This window comes from Larus michahellis, chromosome 8, assembly GCF_964199755.1.
Source record: "Larus michahellis chromosome 8, bLarMic1.1, whole genome shotgun sequence".
NCBI lineage: Eukaryota > Metazoa > Chordata > Aves > Charadriiformes > Laridae > Larus > Larus michahellis.
Genome location: NC_133903.1, coordinates 41620893 through 41643003, shown reverse-complemented (window position 1 = coordinate 41643003; position 22111 = coordinate 41620893). Strand labels below are relative to the sequence as shown.

At 41.4% G+C, this 22111-nt stretch overlaps 1 protein-coding gene and 1 long non-coding RNA gene across 8 annotated transcripts in view; both read right to left on the bottom strand.

Moving 5' to 3' along the window:
* The window catches only part of TTLL7 (tubulin tyrosine ligase like 7), a 74353-nt gene extending 71773 nt beyond the window's left edge, over positions 1-2580 (bottom strand). For 3 of the 7 annotated variants that reach the window (XM_074596816.1, XM_074596808.1, XM_074596817.1), the window contains exons 1-2: positions 2299-2467; positions 589-708 (exon numbers count right to left, since the gene is read on the bottom strand). The gene's annotated coding sequence lies outside the window, so the exon portion shown is untranslated. Of the gene's footprint in view, positions 1-588; positions 709-2298 lie in introns of all 7 variants that reach the window. The other 4 variants (XM_074596811.1, XM_074596812.1, XM_074596813.1 and 1 more) reach the window with 4 other exon arrangements.
* Positions 2581-11892: 9312 nt separating this feature from the next.
* Positions 11893-22090, bottom strand: LOC141748007 (uncharacterized). Its single transcript, XR_012588878.1, has 3 exons — positions 17777-22090; positions 16087-16142; positions 11893-13136 (listed from the first exon to the last, which is right to left on the bottom strand). It is a non-coding gene; the product is annotated as an uncharacterized LOC141748007 (long non-coding RNA).
* Positions 22091-22111: the final 21 nt, after the last annotated feature.

The following is a 22111-nucleotide window of genomic DNA, read 5'->3' as shown; positions in this document are numbered from 1 at the left end:
TCCTTAAATTAATAACTTGTTTTCAATTTGTACAAGACACCTGCAAGTATCTATTACATGCAAAAATACTGCTTAATACAACCTTAAAACATAGGGAGGAAGAAAAGGAAAAAAAAACCCAACCCAAGAACATCAGAAAATGCAAAAGTTCAAGAAATGACTCATTTGCCATATGTATCCTACAGAGATTTTTAAAACCTACAATAAATATCCACAGATGGAGATTCAAATCAAGAAATCGTATTTCAGTCTTTCTTGATGCTGGCAATTCAGAACAAGCACATTCAGCAGTCAGCATTAGTCTGCCACATTTTACCTTCAGAAATACATCATGGCTCTCACTATCAACATACTGTATTACAGAGATCTCAGAAAAAATTCTAACTATACAAAAGATTGCAAGGTGGTTTAGTGTCTAACTGCTTGTTGACCAATTCATCTCCTAGTTCTTCAGACTTGTCCACAACTTAATCTGCACGGCCAATTTAACACCGTCAGCTTTGGAAGAGCATGGGAACAAACCTTTATTTGTCTGCTAACCTGAGCCTCAGATTACTAAAATGATTGCTAGATTACTGGAATAATTACCTAATAACTGCTGACAGGCTTGATCTCCTGGCCTCTTCTAACACTTTCAAACTGGTGGTCAGATCCGGAAATACGTGGAATGTATCCAAACGATCAGAAATACAGAAAGGGAGTGTTTTTCTAAAAAACAAACAAACAAACAAAACCCCGTTGTTCTAGACATTCTTGCATAATACTGCCGATCCCTACAGGTAAAAACCACATTCTTTCCTTATGAAAGAAATTCCATATTTTATATGGGATAGCTCATGTAATTTTCTGAAACTTCGTAACATTTGTCTTCGGAGAATCTAGCTTCAAAAATAATACTTCCATATGTCAGTGTAGACGTGATACTTAGTCACCGTGTAGGAAAACCCCTGGCGTAATAACTGCTTCTGTCATTATTTTTTGTTCAAAGTAGCATTGACACATATCTTATTTCTATTAAAAACTACATTCTAGTACTAAAAACAGGGGCAAAAGCTTCTACTGATGCCAAGTCACTGTATATTTTGAGATACCCTGTAGAATTTGGGGGACAACTGATTCCCACATAGAAAATTACTTCTAATCTTTCAATTGGGAAAACACCCAGCATAATTTCTCTGAGCATTATTTAGACAGGTACTAACACCCTGCTACATAAAACTAATGAAGGATTTAGGCAGAAAGGTATACTGAACCAGGAGGGATTTGCTTGCTTGGTTTAGGGTTTTTTTGAGAAGGAATAGTATCTAATTTTGGTGCTCAAACCACAAATACATAAGAAAGGCACAAAAGCGATCAATATCGAGACCTTAAGTCAGTTTAACAGAGTTCAGCAGTATGTTCAGATTCCAGCATCAATTGCTTTTCCCTTTCGCTTACAATTACATGTGGTTTCAATAGCAAAAAAATTCAAAAAGATCCCACAGATAATGGGCTTTCAACGAAGCGCAGAAAGCACGGCAAGATACTTGACTCGCATCTCCGGAGATTTAACTTGTTCTACATTTCAGCTTCCACTGGGTACCACTGCCAACAGCCGAGCCCATTTTAGCCTTAACTGGCTCCGAAGAGACGGGGCCCTACGTGCGACACGACCCGCACCAAGGATGGACCCCGCATGCAAAATTTGGGGGAGGGGAAGGGGAGAAAATTAATACCTTTAATCGCGAAACGCCCCCCCGTTCGCTGTCGCTCGCACTGCGACACGCGCGCCGCTGCCCTCCCCTCCCGACACGGGGGCTGCCCGCTGCCTCCAGGAAACTTCCCGCGGGGCCGCTGCCCGCCGGCACAGCGCGGTCCCGCCCGCGGCCCCGGGGCCCCGCCGCCGCCGCCCCGGCTGAGGGCCGCGGGACCGGGGGCTGCCTCTGCGGACAGCGCTTCTCCGCCGCCCGCAACGCCCTCAGGCCGGGCACCCGAGGAGCAGCGTGGGGCTGGCGGCCCTTCCCCCGCGCTCCCGCCCCGGAGCATCGCCCCGAACCGGCGACAGACCCCGAGTCCGCAGGCGGGACCCGTACCCCGCGGCTGCCCCAGCGGCCCTGCCCGCTCCCCGGCACCCGCAGCCCCCCAGGCCGGGCTGCCCTTCCCTGCCGCCCCTCCTTCGCGGGCGGTGATGCTGAATCACCACAGGCGGACGTTCCGCCGCTTCTCCGCGCGGACGGCAGCCTGTCCCCCCGCGGGGCGGCGGGTGAGGAGAAGCCCGGGGCGGAGAGGGCGAGCGCCCCGCCGGTCCCTCACCGTTACCTGTCGAGGCGGGGGAGCGGGAGGCCCCCGAGCGCTCCGGTCCTCCCGGGCGGGGCGGGGTGCCGCGGAGCCTGGCCGGGCCGGGCGGAGCGTGCAGCGCCTCACGGGCGGCGCGGCGGGGCTCTCCCCGTCGGCAGCACCCGAGCCGGCGCCTGCCGAGCCGGGGACTAGCGGGAGGAGGAGCGGGAGGTTACGGCGGGGAACCGGGAAGAAACCATTCCCCGCGAGGGGGCACCGCCGGCAGCCGGCCAGGCGGGGCGGGGAGGACGGGCCCTCCCACACAGGTACGTGCGAGGAGAGCGCCCGAGGGGAGGCGGGCGGTGACCGCGGAGCGCGTTAGGCGGCGCCGGCGGCGGGAGACAGCCCCCTCCGGGCCGCCGGTCTGCCCCGCTCCCCTTCCCGCTGGTGGTGGGAGCGGCCCGCGCTGCCGCCCTGCCCGGGGACGCGAGCCGAGGCCCTAGCAACCGCCGCCGGCCGCCCTGAGGCGCGGGGCGCGCTCCCCTCAGGGCCGGGCGCCGCCGCCTCCCTTCGGCCCCTCAGAGCCGCGGGGACCCCGGGGCCGGGCTCCGGCTGATGGAGGGCTGCCGCGGCCCGGGAGGGCGCTCCCTCCTCGGCCTGGAAGCACCGAGCAGGCGTCCCGGCGCCCGCGGGACTCGGTGGCGGCGGGATGCGCCGGGGCAGGTGGAAGGGCCTGCGGCACGGCCGGAGCGCAGCCCCGGCAGCGGCTGTTTGCGGACAGATGGCCGCTTCCCTGGGCCCTGCCGTCACCTGCTGAAATCCGTGGGTCTGTGCTGATTTATACCCGTTTTCAACCCATTACTTCCCGCTCCTCTCCCCCCCTCCCCCGTTCTGTTTGGTCTTGTAGCCGATGTTTTCACTCCTGCGTGCATAACTGCTGTTTGAAAGAGGCATTTCAGCCTTTTCCTGAAATACTTTGTGTCCTAGCATAAGGCACATGACCTAATCAGATAAATGCATTAAAGATTTTTCAAAAATGGAGAAACATGTCAAATAGAGATTTTAAAGAATGCTATTAAAAAATAAAAGTAAAAAAAAAAAAAACTTTTTTGAAAGGAATAAATAAAAGCCTGACTGAAATTTAATCCATTATCTCAATAGATTATGTAGTATCCTCTTTGTTTATCAAGGTTTAGAGCCAGATCCAAAAACAGTGGAAATCGCCATGGCATTGGATTTAGGCTGATTTATGTTGGCTGTGGAACTAGCCGTAATCTTTTATTGACTTACTCTGCTTGCTAATGTTTGGGTTTTCTTCTGTTTTATCAATTAATTAACTCCCTTTATTGATATATTACACTGTTACATCACACATTCCTCATTACAACATACCTTTAAAATCAATTTCAGTGTAACATTTTCTGCACAATCTCTTGGCTAAAACAGGCCTTCCATGAGAATCTCTACAACTACCTTTCTAAGATAGTTAGACATAAATATATTCAGTAGGCTTAGTTTAAACTTTTCTTGGTCAGAAAGAACTGGAACAGAGAAGGTTGACAGTGTTAAATGATATGAAGCAAGTTGGTTGAAAATTTAATTACAACTTGATCAGCATTATGTTTTTAGTTCTACTTTAACATCTTGCAAGGTAAGCTGATATTTCAATAGGAACAGATTGTGGGCTTTTGCAAATACTAGAATGATTGATAAGGACAGAAAACTGTATGAAAAATCCTTTAGGGAATCCTAGAGAGATGTCAGACTGTTTTCTCATGTGTGGTATGGATTTATAGCCTGTAAAGTTGAAGAATTTCTTACTTTTTACAAACATGGTATTTTTCATTGGGTTTGATTACAGTTTATATTGTATTTTTTACTGATATGCAGAAATTATCATTTATTTACTGCTCAAACCTTTGTTAGGCTTGTCAAAAAAAGAAGCAGAGGTATAATTTCTGCCCACAAACATTTAATCTCATGCAAATTCACATGCTTGTTTGCGTAGGTGTTTGTAGGAACAGACCTATGTATTTTAATGAAAGAAAGCCCATGCTAAAGCAGAGGCAATGGGATCTAAGCTTGTCCCCACGTAAGCATTTTTTATTTTTCTCACAGCTGTGAGAAAGCTGTGTTACAGGATGCTCGTAGGGAAAGGTTTGATTTTCTTTCCGTTAGTCATTTGGAATGCTGCCACTGACTGCAGATGAAACCATTTACAAGGCTTACATGCATTGCATGTTATCTCCGGGTCAAAGCTTGCTTTGGGCCTACAGCAGATCCTGCCTGCTTTGTTTTAGCCGTGTGTCTGTGTTCTGTACCTTAAACCAGGTCTCTGCACCCCAAAGTCTGAGGTGCACCTCTCACTGAGCTAATTATGTTACATGCTGGGAAGAACAGCAAATCACACATGAGAGTTCACGATGAGAGATTGTACCCAGCTGTAGCTTTATACGTCTCAGGCAAACCCAGAGCCTGGCAATACGACTGTGCCCTTGCTCTGCTCCTGGGAGGCTTTTTCCAACAGCCTCACTTCCAAGGTGCAGCTCATGCTTCCCCTTTCCAGGGGAGGGCTGGTACAAACGGACGCTGGTCTCAGCTGGGAAATCACAACCTGTGACACAGCTCCCAGCAAAGACCAGAGCCTGACAGCACAAATGCTTTTTCTCATCTCCATTCCTGGGAGGCAGGAGGCATTAATCTCTTTCCGAATGTGCTTTTAGTTGTTGTTTCCCAGAAGCAGATCAGATTTACTTTTTTTTATTGTGATCTGCATTCTGAATCACTCTGAAAGTAGATGGTGTTTCCTACCTCCATGTTGAAACATTACAGCTAACAAAATTTAGTAAGAAACCAAAACAGGTTATTAAACACACAGATGCTTGATTAGGAACATTAAATAGAGTTTTATTTTTAAATTGAGCTAGTTTAAATATTGAACATTGATGCACTTGAGACAACAGATGTGCCTAGATAATTATTGTAAACAGGACTAGCAATGAAAATACATTTTTATGGCATGAAGATCATCTTCTGAATTTCACAAATAAACCAACATAGGCAAAACGGAAAACTAGAGACCAGGAAGAATGCGCTTTCTCAGAAATCTACATATTTTTATGAATTTTCTTAGGTTTTTTCCCGGTTTTCCAACCAGGGATCCTGGGTACCTTTATGACTTTTAATTGTTATAGTAGAAGAACGATGGGGGCAATCAGATCAATCCTGTCTTTGAGAGAAAGGTTGGCTATGTATTTGAGCACAGTTCCTATTTCACCTTTCTTGTTATTAGTAACATACTCCCCAAATAATTATGAGCGCTGTAATGCTGCGTATGCGTAATCCATCTCAAAGTCAGTAAACATAATTTCTCCAAATTACAAAGAGTTTATTAAATTCTCTAAAGAATATTGGTCTTTGAACAAAGTTACAAAATAGGCTTTGAACTGCAAACCTATTTCTCCTGTCCACTCCACCATCAGCTTGCAGAGTAGCAGTAGGATGTACAGTCTGATATGGTCCAGAAAAACTTGAAGTTGCGTTTTGCCTCTGCTATTGAAACAGGTTGTATCTTCATGCAACTATTAGTGTTGTGGAATGCCAAAAACAGAGTTTCAAACAGGACCGGCAAGTAGCTGTACAATATGAAATTTAGCTATTCCAAGCGTGTTTTCTTCTGTTTGCACAACAATCACCTTGGAATATATTTACAAAGTAGTTAATTAGGCTTTTTCTGAACAGGTTTCCCACTTGCTAAAAACTACATCCAAACATAGTCTGTGCAGTCAAAAATCACCCATTTCCTAGCGACTGACTAGCAAACGTTATGAGTGAAAAAACAAGGTTTAGCTCAGGTTCCCTGTTCCCTCAGGATTCTCGCTACAAGACTTCTCAGCCCAACCATATTTTTTTGTTTCAAAGAGCAACACCCATTTCTTTTATAATAAGCCATCTGCTCACTGTGTTAGTAAAATCCATGCAACAGCTTCCCAGCAGCACCAACACCTGCTAATAGGGGATGGTGTTTCAGGCAGATACTGCCAGCCTGTCACAGCTTCTTATCTCCTATCTCTCTAATCTTCAGAGCACTGTCTGGGATTATCTCCTGGAAATCAAATGCCCAGCAAGATGGCTTGTTATTTTTTTTTATATACCAGCAAACATGTGCTTGATTGAGTTCATTGCTGCTGTAAACATCTTTTATTATACAGATCAATGTGAATTTACAAGCTGTAGCAGTGTGATATTGACATAACATAGCTTTTCATACATAATAACTTTTTATAGTTCTCATCACTCCAAACATGCTCTGTGTGAAATTCGGTACTGATGTAAGCAGATACCGTAACACCAAGGGTATCCATAGACTACAGTCAATTACACTCAAGCTTAATGGGGCCCCTTTGGTTCAGGCATGTTTTTGACCAGCTTTAAGACATGAGCACTTCTATTTTTAACCACACAAAATATCATTTCAGAGCGTCTTTATCTGTTTAGTAATCAAAGCTTGGAGGTTCCTTTTCAAATAATCTCTTCAAGTTCCCATCTGCTGCCTGCCCCTGAGAAAGGGAGTCCCAGAACTTCAGCAGTTTGGAGAGGCATTTCTTTTTATTGAGCAGCCATCAAGCCAGTAAAAAAAAATAAGTTATTTCTGCTTTATGAAGGCTGTAAGAGCAAATGAGGCATAAGTTGAAGAAAATTGGAAATTTATATCTGCTGGTCAACTAAGTTAATGTGTTTCTCCAGGAAATAAGAACAGTTTTCATAAGTATTCCCAAACTGGGGGAAGATCATACAGTGTTACTAAAGGCTACCTATGCTATTGATGACCTGCAGGCCCAAGCAGAGGGCTGTTCCTCCTTTGCAGTTGGACGTAGCAAGTTAACCATTATTTAATAAGGTCAGGAATCACTGAGAAAAGTGGGAATGAGAGAGATTTCTGCCCCAGCAAAGTTGTGCTGTTTCTCACATAGTTAATGTGTCCTTTCACAGTACAAAAGTTGTCAGTATCCCTTCAAGCCACACCTTACCAGGTACAACTGAAAATTGTTCCATAGTTTTATTGAAAGACATCTGAAGTGATCAGTTCATTAGTTTGATATATAGCAATGTGACATCTATTGTGTTTTATATTGTATTACTATAACCATTTTTAAGGAAGATAATTGGTATCTAAGCTTTTTGACCTAAAGGAGCTCTAAATCTTTCGAAGATGTTGATTCAATTGACAGAAAAGTCTTCACTTTTCATTATTAGGGTCTCTTGATGCTTTGTCAATTTGAATTTGGGCTGGGAGGAAAAGTACGAAAGCTTTTTGCATAGAATATTAGAATTTGTTTGGATAGGCTAGTATGCCTTTGTCATGAGCAAAACTTATTCACTTAACTGTACAAGAATTACTTTCACAATGTTCCTATGAGGTAAATATTATGCATCTCCATTAAGGCAATGGATCCAGATCCAAGTTTATTCCATGCCATTGGTTCAATGTCATGTGAGCAATGAATTCATGCCTATCAGATAAGTACATTGTCAAAAGCCACACGAGATAGTGATCTGAAATATGTACAAGGTTGAGAAAAATCTATTTTCAGCATTTGTCTAAGTTACTTCACACTTTGTACACTGCTTGGAATATGAGGCAATTCTGGGATTCTACGAACTCTGGAGTTCCAGGCAGAACAGAGCGCATGAGTCCTCCCAGTTCCCCTTCATGTGCTCAATAGATTAGATGTCAGAGTGACTTACAAAATTTAACACACTTGAGATGTACAAATTTATAGCCTTGTGATGATTCTTAATAAACTGTTTAAAATAGAATTATCTTTTCATACAATAGTAGAGAATTTGTGTTCTGCAGAGCATTCCTACAGTAAACTATCAAATCTGTTTCCAAAAATCTTAGTTCTAGATACAAGTCTTTACATTAGCTAAACTACAGAGAATGTCATACCACAGAAATAGAATATTTTTCATATTAAAAGGACTATCAAAGAGTTGATCTTTACTTAAATAGAATAAAACTGTATGCAGACTATTAAACTGGAGTTTGGATTTCATTAATATGCACCATTAAAACACGTTGGTTCCTCACTGTTTCTACATAGAAATTTCTCAAAAAAAACCATAGGTGATATGAGAACCTCTTTTTTTTGGGACTACTGTTGTACCTCAAAGCAGTTTCCAGCTGCATGGATAATAGTTTCTGGGTCATAGGGGAAAGCACTTTTCTTTTATGCCACTGTAAATTAATTTTGCAATGGCAACAAACAGTTTTTAATGACAGGACTATAGAATTCTTTTAGATTTTTTTTCTAGTATACATGCTTCATTTTTTTCCACCTATAAAATAGAAATAATACTTATAGCCTTCTTTACAAAGGCATGTAGCTGTATCTGTGCCATAGGGTACACTGATAAAATATTTCCACAATCAGTCATTTCATTACTAGGTAGGTGTTTGAGAGAAACCAACATAGTGAAATGACAATAGAATCAATACAGCCTTCTCCAGGGCAGGGAGATAGAGAAACTGCATTAACAGTGGAAAAATCTTCCTAATTCCAGTACTGCAAGATGCACTGGGCTGCAAAATTCAAGAATATCTAACTACATCCATCAGGGATGACTTTCCTAGACAGAGTCAGATGCTCAGGTGCTTCCCCACTGCAATTCAGATTCCTGGAGTGCCTGTTAGCCCAGCAAGCTGGGCAGCATGAAGTCAGCATACATCGTTTTTCACCCACTCAAATTGGAATGTCACAGCAGATGACATAAAAGTGACAGAAGTGGGAAGATATTTCTGCAGAGAAAAAGTGGAAGTTATTGGAGTGGGGTACAAGGAGTAGCCATTTGCTTTTATAGGAATACTTAAGTCTAGAATTATAGTAGCCTCTTTTGCAACATATAGTAAATCCTAGCAAATCTGAATTTGTGCCATACAGCAATAAATAACGCAGGATCGGAGGCTATTTAGGTGGGATAGCTCTGCACACAAGAAATACAGAACACAGGAAGGCACTGAATGGAAGTACTCACTGGATCCGGGCTATGGGCAGCAGTCTGAGTCTTCTGCAAATTAAGTTAACCTTTAAGAGTTCAGATTTATATTACAGAGATGTAACATGTCAGGAGACAGCAAGAACAAAGCTGCTCACTAAGAGAACACAAACCAAGAGAGATGTCACAGCAACCAGCCCCACAGTACCTAAACAAGGTAAGCAAGACAAACCTGGAGATGGTGGACAGACCCAACCAAGAGCCTGTATCATAAGGCAATACCATTGTGATGAGGCAGCTCCAAGGTCAAGCCAAGAAGTCAGTCCATAGGCAAGGCCAAGGTCCAGCAATTGTCAGACAGATCCACAGCGATGAGGCAGGGCTGATATTGAACAGGAGGCCACCCCACAGGCTAGGGGTGAGGACCAACAGGGGCAGGGCCAGGCTGTGACTGTGCAGATCAGCAGTCCTCCAGCATAGCTCTAACAAGAAGTGATAGCTCAGGGCTGAACTTATATAGATCTCCTGAGCCCATGGGTGTGGGGGAGGTTCCAGGTGAGGCTGCTCAGGGCTATTGAGGTTTATCAGTGCCCCCACTGCCCTAATGCAATAGGATTCAGAGGAACTTGAGTATCTTTTCTTTGAAATTCTGTTGTAGAGTTTGTAGTATTTTTCATTTTGTGTTATCTTTCACAAGGAAATTTTATTGCTTGTCTCCTGTGAGCTTGATCAATATTTGCCCAGATAGGTATGTGAGGTTTAATTCAGGCTGTAGAAGGAACTTCCCTGTTCTGCAACAGAGTTTTGTTTACCTAACACTTTCAGTCAGATCTCGCTTGCTATTTACAACAGGAATTTCTGGTTCTAGAAAAGATAAACAATACAGGGGTTAACCTGCAGGAGAACTAAGAATACACCAACACAGGTAATATTTTCTACATGCTGAATAACGCCTATTCACTCTTGTCATGTTGTTTTTAGAGACTGAAAAATTGTCTTGATTGTGTAGCATTCACCGACAGGAACCGTTAACAGAGATTATAAAATGAACTGAAATACGTGGAGTGAGGACTTGTGGAATACCACACTATGAAATGATCTCACTGAGTTTATATGGTTTCCCAATACAAAAAATAGCTCATGTCTTGAAAGTTGTTTTATTCCTCTTTAAGGTAATGAGTAGGATGCAGATGTAGAAAGACAGCCTGATAATAAACCTCATTTCTTCAAAGCATTGTGCTTCTGTTTAAAAATAAATGAGTTTTTCAGCTGATGATCCAGAGCCAACAGTGGCAGATTACAGGTTTGCTACTCTCCAAATCCTAACCCACCCCTACGTTGGACTAAAAATCTATTGCAACGAAGTTGGTAGAAGAGAAATGACTCAGTACAACTCCACATTTTATAAAACGTGCACTGGAATCAGCAGGTCCGTGAAGACCTGACAAGATCTTACCATTCAAAGTTCCATCCACAGTTACACAAGATTTAAATTTACATTCTATTTAGTTGTTCTGCATTTTTCCCTGTTTGACTCAGCTGCATATTCTGGTTACTCTGCTCTCATTTGAAAGACTGTATAAGATTTAAGATTATGTGAATTTGGATTACATAGGCAAGAATTGCTTTAAATTCCTTTTTCTCTCTCAGAAAAAATGAATGGAATAGTGACATGCACAGGATTCAAACAAAAGTTCTAAATAACTTAGTATTCATTTGTGAGAATCAGTTACTCTAATAAAAGTTACTCCTTCAGACTTTTTTCATCATTTAATCACAAAACCACAGATTTTATATATGACATTGTGCCACGAGTTTTTCATAGCTAAAGTTTTAGAGGTGTATTTTTATACTGAGTACAAGTTAAAGAGCTACAATGATAACAAGAACTAATGGAGGTTTTAATCTTAAATATTACAGACATAAAATGAGCTCAAAGTTACCTTGTTGTTCATGTATGACCAAGTTCACCTGTCTATATATCTCCCACAGATAGCAATTATTTTATAGACAGCAATGAAAAGGAGGGATATATAGGAAGAATATCACATTTTAAATCCGGAAAAGTAGTAGTATAATAACATACATAGCAGTAATAGTAATAATTTTCTAAAGCAACTCATTGTAATGAAACACTGCCAGGAGAGAAGACAAACTAGATAAACTTTTAATCTCATTTCTAAAACATTATCTGAAAAAAAAATTGAGTTCTGAAATATCAGGGACACAGAACTGCCAGACTGTTGGGTTTTTTTAATTCCTCAGAATTGTGTATAAGAAAGAACCTGCTGTTTCCTATCAGTAAGAACAAGCTTTGAAATATTTATCAGCTAGCTAATATTTAACCCCTCTACTTGTCATGTCTAATTGGCAACTCATATTGCAAAGGGTAACATTTTCACTCTTATTTGAATTTCCCCAGCATTTTTAATTAGCTTTCTAATAGGCTTTTCACCTTTCTAAAGCTATCGCCTCAAAAGGCACAATAAATCACACTATCAAAATAAAATGATAAGCAGAGTTGTCACTTTTGTATAGTCAAAGTCTTCTTTCTCTTATTCTTCTTTCATTATATATAAATATTTAATCAGTAAATATTGATGTCGCAACAGAAAGCAATATAGAAAACAAGAAAAAAAGCTGCTGCCAGAAAATGTTTATTTTTGCCATATATCACAAATTAAAACAGACCATAAAAGCATGAAGCATTCCAAAAGAAATGTGCAAAACAAGTCTCCGCAAAAGTATATTTTTTCTCATACAGGTACAGATCTACGGGATCTGTCCCTTCCAAAACAACCTAGTTTTTCCTCAACGTCCCAGCTTTTTGAAGGCCACGTGTTGTTGCACTGATGTTTACAGGGGTTGTCCTAAGCACCCAGATAAACCAGAGGGCTTTAAAGAGGCCTGTCCTGTCTCTGCTATAGTCTCCAAAATCACAGAAAGGAAAGGACGGTTGCAGAGGGCCTGCCTACGGGGAAACGCATAGCCTGGGGTAGGAGGAGCCTTCAAATTCTTCACAACTACTTGTAGCAAAGAAACAAAAGACTGCTGCAATTATATTTTGCATGATGATTTTCAGTTTTAGTTCAGACAATGGATTGTAATTATTGTAAACACAACAGATAATATTAACATAATTTACATTTCCTTATGATTTCATGGGATTTTGATGTCTAACAAGTGATAGTGACAACGTTATTGAGTTGTTATGATTTATTATTTCAATTATGGCAGAAAACAGAGACCCCATTCAAAATTAGGACCCTGTTGTGATGCAGCTGTCCAAACATACATTAAAAGCCTGTGTCCAGACCAGAGGTCTGCAAATTATTAGACTCAGAGCGATCAGGGAGTGAGTAGAGCTCTACACATGGAGCAGGCACACAGGCAGGGATGAAACTGGACCACAGGTGCATTGCCGAGATTGTAACAAAATCACAGGTTCTCCTAGTCGTAAGAAGCACTTTTACTGTACAAATGAAATAGGTCACCTCCCCTACTGTTTTACGTCTTAAAAGACCATATTGCATATTTTCCTGTTGAATGAGGCAAGTTCTACAAGTTCTCTTCCATAATGACTTTATCTGTTTTCCTTCCTCTGCACGTGTATGTGCTCCAGTTCTTCTGGCTTTGTTTTCCTCTTCCTTTATCGTTGTCAGACCCTCTTCTTTTCTGTCCTGCATTCTTCCATTCCTTTACCTGTGACTGCGCTCTCTTCTCCGCAGCAGGGTACCCTGTACCTCCCCCAGCCTTTCTCCTCTCTCCTCCCTTGAAATCCCAGCTGCCATGGGATTGCTGCTCTCCACCACCACCAAAACCTTCAGAAGCCTCTGACTTCATCTGTCTGTCTCACTCTGAGACTTACGGATGAAAAAGCACTGCATAAATGATAAGTATTGGCATTGATATTATTAAAAATATTTGCATGTTAAAGGATCATCATACAAAACACTTAGCTGCCCCTTCAAACAGCTAACGGATGGAAAGGAAATATCCTTCCCCTGTCCTTCCATAGGGAAAGTGCTTGTAACTGAAGGACAACAATGTAACCTGCATTTATCATTCATAAGATATTATAGGAATAAATTATTTGCCCAGGAGAACCATTTCTAACATGTCTTTTGTGCCCATTCAGTATACCATCCTAGGCTAACCTTGAGGGACTAGATATGGCTGATCGTACTCTTGTCTTTGCAATATATTGATGGAATGTTATGGCAGAAATGAAAGAGAGCATGTAAGCAAAGTATTTCCTTTAAGATAGTTTATGAGAAGTAACAGCTGCAAAAATAGAAAACCAAATGTTGCAGGTAACATCCCAATGCCACTGACGGCAAAACTTCGATTGGTGTGAAGAAAACAGGATTTCATTCAAAACTTTACAAAAATAATTTTCTCCTCATCAATGGCTTTTATGGCCTTTGCCTCTGTGTGCATGCACTCAGGGGATTAGAAATCTCAGCTGTGGTTTGTCTTTTCAGTAATGACCAGGTAGAGCCACAGCTGATTTAGAAACGTCCGTGTCTATATGTTCAGCCCTATTAATGAAAATAAGATCTAATGTCCCAATTATTTGGATGAAGCAAGGGATGCTAAACATCACCAAGTGTGCTGCTGAATTTCATTAACTTCATTAACTCTTTTTTTTTAATTTTAGCAATATAAAGAACTAAAACTAGAGGGAACAAAAGAAAATTATGTTTAAATCAGAGGATAATTTTTTTTGTGATAAAAATAAAGTAGACAGAAGGGAATATTTCAGAGGAGAGATATCAAAGGACAAAAAAGCAGCTGTCTCAAGCAATCTACACATAAAATCCCATCACATCTGAGTTAAAATGTTGCACCTGGACATAACATAAATAAGTGCAGACATTATGCCTAACACAGTCAGACTTCTATTTATCCTCTATATTAGAGACCTTGATTTCTTTACCAGAAATTATTTGAAAGGAATTACAGCATTGGAAATGAGAAATGCTTGAGGGTAATTTTTGTATGTAGGCATTTATTGGTTAACGTGTTACTTGGGAATGGATCTGCCCTTTGCACAAGATTGAATTAATAGAGTTCTTTCATGTAAATGTGATGATTAAAATGGTAATACCTAATACCAATTAAAAAGCCCTGTCTTTCACATTCCTGTGAAAAAAACTGTATTTCACATGGTAACCATTTTTTAATGTGGAGTAAAAAAAAATAAAAAGTTTCACTGGGAGCACTGTATTTATTTCAACTATTATTAGAAGATGAGCTCAACATTTCAGATCTGAAACTGAGTTTAAAGAAAATCTGGCTTGGACTAAATGCAAGTAGAAGTCAAAGATCTCTGTTTCATGAGAGAAAAAAATGCTTGAAAACATTCAGTTTCTCTCTCTTGGTGGATCAGTCATGCATCTATCGAATATACAGAACATCTACTCATATCAAACCACAATCTGCTTCTCAGTTTCTGGAGTTGAGACGAAAAAGCTTTTACATTTGACATCTGCATTACAACCACTTGAAATAGCCACTTCTTTGTGTTGCTGAGGATTAATATGTTCTTCTTGGCTAGCACCATAGATATTTCTCCTTCTAGCTTTGTCAGTCAAACACAAACCAAAAATAGATCTACAAATATTAAATAAACTTTCTAAGTTGTTTTGTTGGGCACTTTTTTTCAGATGCAAAGTGGCTTTTGCTGTTTGTTTCTTGCATGTTTTGGGGTTTCACGTCTATGAATACGATACTATAATTTTTTTTGCTTATTATTTCCTCATAATGAAAGGTTACCAGTGTAAATGTTCTATTAGACGTTTAGCTTTCTGGCTTGTAAGTGTGAGGAAAAGGCACTGCAGACACACATGATTAAAGAACATCTCCTGTAATCCTCTGAGCCTCATTCGTGGCACCAGCAATAATAAGAAATCGAAGAAAAACACCAAGAAGATATTGCAGCATTTAAAGGCTCAAACTCTGGAAATACCAGAAACTACTAGAAAAGAAGGCAAGAACACTTCAATGTATATCTGGAAGCAGTAAGTGTTATTTAAAAGCAAGTCAACCAGAAGGAGGTTTTCCTTCTGAAAATAGCAAGTGCTGATGCATTTGCCATATTTAACAGTTTTTGGCAATCCAAGCAAAGGAGGATATTCATGAAGCTGTTACAAAAAATATTGAGTATTGCATTTGAAATAAAAATGAAGCATATGAAAGTTATATGCTTTGAACCTGAAGGTTTTAAAGTATTTTGTAGTTTATAAGATTGGGGAGACAATTTTATGTGCTACAGGTGTTACGATGAAGCATGGAGTTAGCCTGCCTTAGGGTAAGATCTAATGAAGATTTGTAGATTAAAAAAAAAAACAAACAAAACAACAGACAACTTTCAATTTTAAAAGGCCACTGGTTTTCAACAGAAAGGGGAGCAAATAATACTGAAATAGACTCCTGGTAGAAGCAGACTCCAGATGAGGCAATTCAGAATCTGCCAAGAAACTGGTACTTGAGTAAGTGTTGGTCTGGACAGTGCTCTGACACCTTAGATATGACCAAGAGCTCAAAATAGCATAAGACAAAGATATTAGAGGCAGAAAGGCATGCAGAGCTTGAAATCATAAGCAAGGAATAACAACACAAATAAAGCAGAAGGGAGAAGCTGAACATTAAGCAAAAGCTTCTATTAATTTGACAGCAAGCGCCAGGGGTCTGAACCACGAACAAACTGCATGTTGTTGACACCTCTGCCTTGGATGACCATTTTCTTAAGAGCAAAGGATACTTGCAGAAAAAGATGGTGTGTGCAGAAGAAATAATAATCATGACAGCAAATGGGACATGTATTACCTTCAATTAGTCATATGTGCACATCTTGTAGTATTTCTAGGAACTGTGCTGTAACCCTAAGAGAAAACCAACAGGTTGCAGAAAGATAAACAGGTAAAATTCCAGGTTTAAGAAAGTGATTTTGTTTCTTTTAAAAAATATGCTTCTAGATATAAATAATAAAGCAGGAAAAATATCTTAGACTGTTTTTCTATTTTTAGATGGCACTACTAAAGATGTTACAGCTGAAGAGGTGATTATGCATTAAAAAAAATTTTAGCTAGACATCTTTACCCAATACAGTGATACGTGACACTGGGACACAATTTACAGGACATGCATTTGAGCAGAATACAGTGAAGCTTAGATTTAGATATGTGACTACTAGTCCTCAACATTCCTAATTTATTGAGTGCAGAGTATGTACAAAAGCCTGGTGAACTCTTTGTGGGAGCTCCCTTAGTTAGAATTAAAGTGACCTTCATTTAACATAGTCTATTTATTTCACTTTTAAGGTGAGTGAGGCTAAATTAAATTAAGGTCATTTTTAATTCTGAAGGAAAATACATACTGAGGCATTTAATATAGCTTAGTCTACTTTAAATTAACAGCTGTAATTAACATGGAGACCTCTGTAGAAAAGACCTAAAACAAGAAATTAAAACATATCACTATTATTGTTTTTATTCGTCTTCATTCTGTAAAAGTGATTCAGAATCTCAATATACTGTAAGAACATCAAGATAATATCAATCACCTTTCAATTATGGGAAGCATGCAGATAATGAAGTCAACTCCCTGAAAGTGTTTTACTATATAGTTTTTTAAACAGCTATGCATTTGAATAACTTTGACTACACAAGTAGTATTTCTGTTCAAATCTGTGTGACTAGACTAGAATTTAATGTCAGACAACTACACCATCAATTTTGATTCAAGTTTCCTTCCTTCCATAGATCATGTGCAGCAATTCAAACACATTGCTGAACTACTAAAAACTACTAAAAAAACTAAAAACTACTAAGAACAAAATGTGCAATTATTTTTTTTTGTTTTTTCTCTACTCGATTTTTGTACACAATCAACTATTCAGAAGTGCAGCAAATCAAGATAATATAAAATATCTCGCTTTTCTTAGGCTGAGTGATCTATCATGTGTTCAAAAAAAATTGGAACACCGGTGTAGAAAAGCAAAGAACTTTTCTTGATGTGGATAAGGAAACTTATAAAATGAGCCAGATAGATACGCACAAAAGGATCACAAAGTCTGTTACAGAGGCAGGTCAGTAAGAATTTTCCTTAACAGTAATTAGCAATTTCTTCTGAATCACAAATTTGCAGGCAGTATCTTCTACAAATATGCAATAATCTGCAGAACAATTATAAGCAACTGAAAACAGTGCTGCTTGGCTGATAGCAAGAGACTACACCCCCTCTCCCGAGTGATCGCAGGAGATAAAGGCCAAGAACTGAGCAGCTGGACTTGGCCATTAAGGAGGTCTGGAGTTTATCTCTGCAAAAAACATGTCTACTCAGCGGGATACTGTTCACGAGAGAGCACCTGCCACCTCCTATGAATGAATATATAGCCATTATCCGTAAAAAATTTGACAAATGCTATCTTGTCAAGGGGCAATACTGACTGCAAAGGCATAGCCCAAACATACTCGTTTCTTTAAATTATGTTTAAAACATCAGAAAAAAACCCCACCTTGCAACTTTATGGCTCTTGAGAGGTTTGCGGTGAAATAAGTGTAGTTAAAAATCAATAAGGGAATATATAAACCCTTTGCTTCTATGTTTACATGTTTTTTTGACCACTGTCTATCTTGGGAAACATCTAATGCCGAAAAGGGAAGGGTGACAGTGGTGAAGTGTTGGCTGCTGGTGTGAACTTCCTTTGGAGCTTCTTGCTTTAAGTGTACCTAATCACATTGAAGGAAGCCCAAGTTACCCCTAATTAGGAATCTCTCCTTTGAACTAAAATGTCCCTCAAAATTGTAACAGTCACAGTGTGCAGAACACTTCCCTGAGGCTCCATATTCCTTCTGGATTCACAGTCGAAGGGCATCAGAGAATATTTTTCAGAAGATCTGGCAAAACAAGTTGTTGGCCACGTTGCTCTAGTTTCATCGTGGATTCAGGGGCTGGCAATCTCAGGTACTGTGGGAACACGATGTAAGACCTTTTACTTCTCTCTGTGAGGATGGGTCCTCAACAGGAACGAACTGGGTGTCACTGGATTTGGTCTTCTACATGAAGAGGATGTACTTCATCACTCTCTGTATAGCTAGTGCAGGGTGCAGGGGGAACTGCTGTACTCCAGCTTTCATCTTTTCCCTTAGCACGTCTACATGACATAATTGATGTATTCTTGGCAGGCCTGAAATTATGCTGCAGTGATGAATATTCCTGTTTCTGGGTCAGATGCTGTAAAATTTGGAAAACAACTTCCATAGTCACCAAGAGATCCATATGCTTCTTGGCACGTTAGCAGCCTGCTAGAAAAACATCCCACGCTGGCAGAGCAGGGGTTAGCTAAGAGCAGGAAATGTGCCAGTAGTCTGAAACGACCTGAAAGGAAAACAAAGAGTTAAATGCCAAATATATCAGTCTGCTTAGGAGTAGAGAAGGAGGCTGCCAGGGGTATTCAAAGATGCGGGAATGTGGGATTTGGGGAATAGCAGTCAAACCCGGCAATTTACAGACACTGCTGCAATGGTAAGAGAGGCTGGCCGTATAAAGAGAATTACAACTAAGGCAGGTACATATTCATAACCCGAGCAAAGCCTACATCCTCAGGGCAAGAATCATCAGTACGGATGGGCAAACCCATCCATCTATATCTGCCTATCCCTTGCAATGCAGGCACACCTTAAATGCGAGGGAAAAAAATTAAGATGCCTAATGATTTAAATTTAGTGACTTGTTTCAAATGTGTATTGAAAACAACCGCTGCAGTTGCTACAGAAATGCCACTATCTCGTCTAGAAATTGGAATGATTATGGAGTGAAATGATATGTGGCTCCAGAAGTAATTACCGTATGAAAAAGTGATTTCCATTAAAAGCACATGAGAGCCTTTGATCTAGCAGAAATTTATCTTTTCTGTCCTGAAATGACCCTCTCATTTCTAGTTCTGAGTCCACATAGAGTAGAATATACAAGTTTCATCAGGGAACTATACATCTGCTACAGAGCTTTACGCTTTATCAGAGAAAAAGATTGGTCTTGCTAGGATATTCCTAATCGATAGTTCCCACCAAATATGTAGGAAAATGGATTAAAACCCGCTGTGAGTCACTGAAACTACATCATTAAATGTGCATAGTTCTAAAACTGCTGAGCTGACTTTCTTATAGTTTTTTTTTTTTAACTCTTACACAGATCAGCAAAACAAATGAAATTTGAATTTTTTAGATTGCACCATTACTGAAATACTCTAACATCCACACAGAACATTTTTCATATTTGCATCATTTCATTTTTAACCAATTTTGTTGAAAGAAAGAAGACAAACTACTTTTATATGAGCAGTGATATGAGACATTTCAGCACCAAAGGATTTTATATAAGAAAACCAAAGGATTTTATATAAGAAAATTAAGGCAAACTGAAGATTAGGGCTAGAATAAGAGTTGATGCTCTGAGTGCTAAACAAATATATATACATAACATATATAAGCAATACTACATTGGTATGTTCTGCAATTAATTAGTAAGTACTAACTTGTTAACATAGCATAAGTTGTGTAAGTGGCATGAACAAGAATGCAAATGTCCAGCCCTAAGCCCTTGTTTCTGTTATCTTTGCTTGACGTGTAATGCTAGGATTGTGGTTCATTTAATGTTTCACAGCACTGTTGACTTATATTTGTTATGAGAGTGTTTGGGTATAAGCACTTATGCAAATCCATCGGTGCTGCATGTGTATTCAGAGCGTGTGCTAATTTGCGTCATGCATTGCTGCACACATATATGCAGTGCTCTGCGTGTATATATAGGTTTTTGCTGGAGTACGTGCAATGACCTGCTGATCTTTGTCCAGCAAATCCCAAGAGTAATGGCTATTGAACCTTGGTGGATCCTCACATATGGAGCCTATGCAGCATAATTTGCTAGTGAAGGGATGAGCTGTGATGCCAAGAATATGCTAAAGATGCTGCTGCGTATCTCATTTGTTAGTGATGCTGCTGCTGTCTTCTCAAGGATATCAAAATGCCTATCAGCACCTGGATGAAAATCAGCTGACTCAGATTCAATCTGGCCAAAATGAAAATGATGATGGCTTGAGCGGGGAAAATGTTTAAAAGTGGGGTAACATCTATACGTATGTGTGACAGCGTCTTCAGCCATTTATTTAAATACTACAGCACCTCAGGTTTCTATTTTTTGTCATTGAGTGATCAAGATGGTCGATGGCAAAAGTTCCCTCTTTTCCCAAGCTCAACTTCTCCTCCTGGTGCAGACCTGGCTATTGCAATCTACATGCCCTTCCCTGGCAAACTGAATTACCGGTAACTTACTGAACCTCTGGGCAAGTGTGTAATGAATGCAGAGATTCTAGCTTTGGCAAAATGCGACAGCCCTCTTCAATAGTAGCAGCTTCACCGCCCCCAATGGTTTGCAGGTTATTTCCTCACTATGTCTTGCTTCTGATCTTCAAAGCAATAAAGACCTGGCTTCCCCAGAGACTGCTTCTTTAATCTTAAAAACACAGGTACTCCTCTGAAGCAAGCAGTATCACACAGATCAGGATAATGCAAGTGAAAAGGTGAAAATCAAGAGAAAGTCCCTTAACTGAAGTGTCCATCGGTAGAATTTCAACCTACAAAACACCAAGATAATTCAGGTAAGTGTTCTCAAAACTTTGCAGCTGGATAATCCACTGTCAAGGTAGGGCCACACGCTGGCTACATCTGCCCAGTGTTCACATGCAATGTACTCCCCTGCACCAACTCGGGAGATTGGGAATTTCCCAAAGGTATCTGCTTTAGTGTTCATTAGTGCATAGGTATAAAATCCTGTCTTACAGAGACCAAGGTAATTCAGCATCAGGCCGTGACAGCATGTTCTGCACCGGCAGGCAGCCCAGGGTGTCAGGAGAGGATTTTGATAGCCCTTGAGAAAGATGGTAGCCAGGATGGCTGCTGCTAGAACAACTCATGCAGCCTGCAGCCTTGGGGAAAGAATGCTGCCAGAAGAGGCTGGGTATCGCATAAATTGTCCTGGCAGAATATATACAGTTTGTGATCCATAAGATTAGCACTTCTGCTCTCCACTCTCCCCGCTTGAAGGCATATAAAATAGAGCCTTCTTTTTGATAAGCATTTCCTTCCAGGCCTAAAACACCCAAGCATTTCACATGGTAAATATATATATTTAAAGAGAGCTATCATCAACTTGAAAGTCACAATACTGTTTGAAAACGTGTAGCTGTAGCTATTTATGACATGAGTGGCAGCAAAAGGGGGGAGGAAAAAATAATCTTTCCTGGCAGCTCGCTTCCTTTCTATAGATTTTTTTTTTCTATAGTCTGTTGAGCCATGTAAATACAGTTTGCGAACAGGCGGCAAGTGCGAATCTCCCCGTCTACGCTCCCGGGGTGCAGGCCCGGCGGGGACGCTGAGGGGGCCGCCGGGGCCGGGGATGGCGGTTCCGGGTGTCCCGGGGATGCTCGGGGCGGGGTGGGGGGCTGTGGAGGCGGCCGAGCCCGCGGCGGGTGCAGCCGCAGGGCCGCGACGCGCTCGGCCTCCCGGGGTCACCTTGGGCAGGGCGCGCCTCGCCCCCGCCTCAGCAGCCGCTCCCGGCGGGCGGCACGGCCCCTGCGGCCGGCGGGCAGGGCGCCGGGAGCGTTCCCACGCCGCCGGCCCTGCGAGGCCGGGGGCTGACCGGCGGTGCGCGGAGGCGGCCGCCGCCCCCGCCACAGCGGCGGGCGCGGGGGCTGAGGGCAGCCCGCCCCTGCGCTCGGCGAGGCGCCCCGGCCTGCCGCAGCCCCCTCCCTCTGGCCGGGTGGCGGTGGCGGTCCCCCCCCCCCCGCCACACC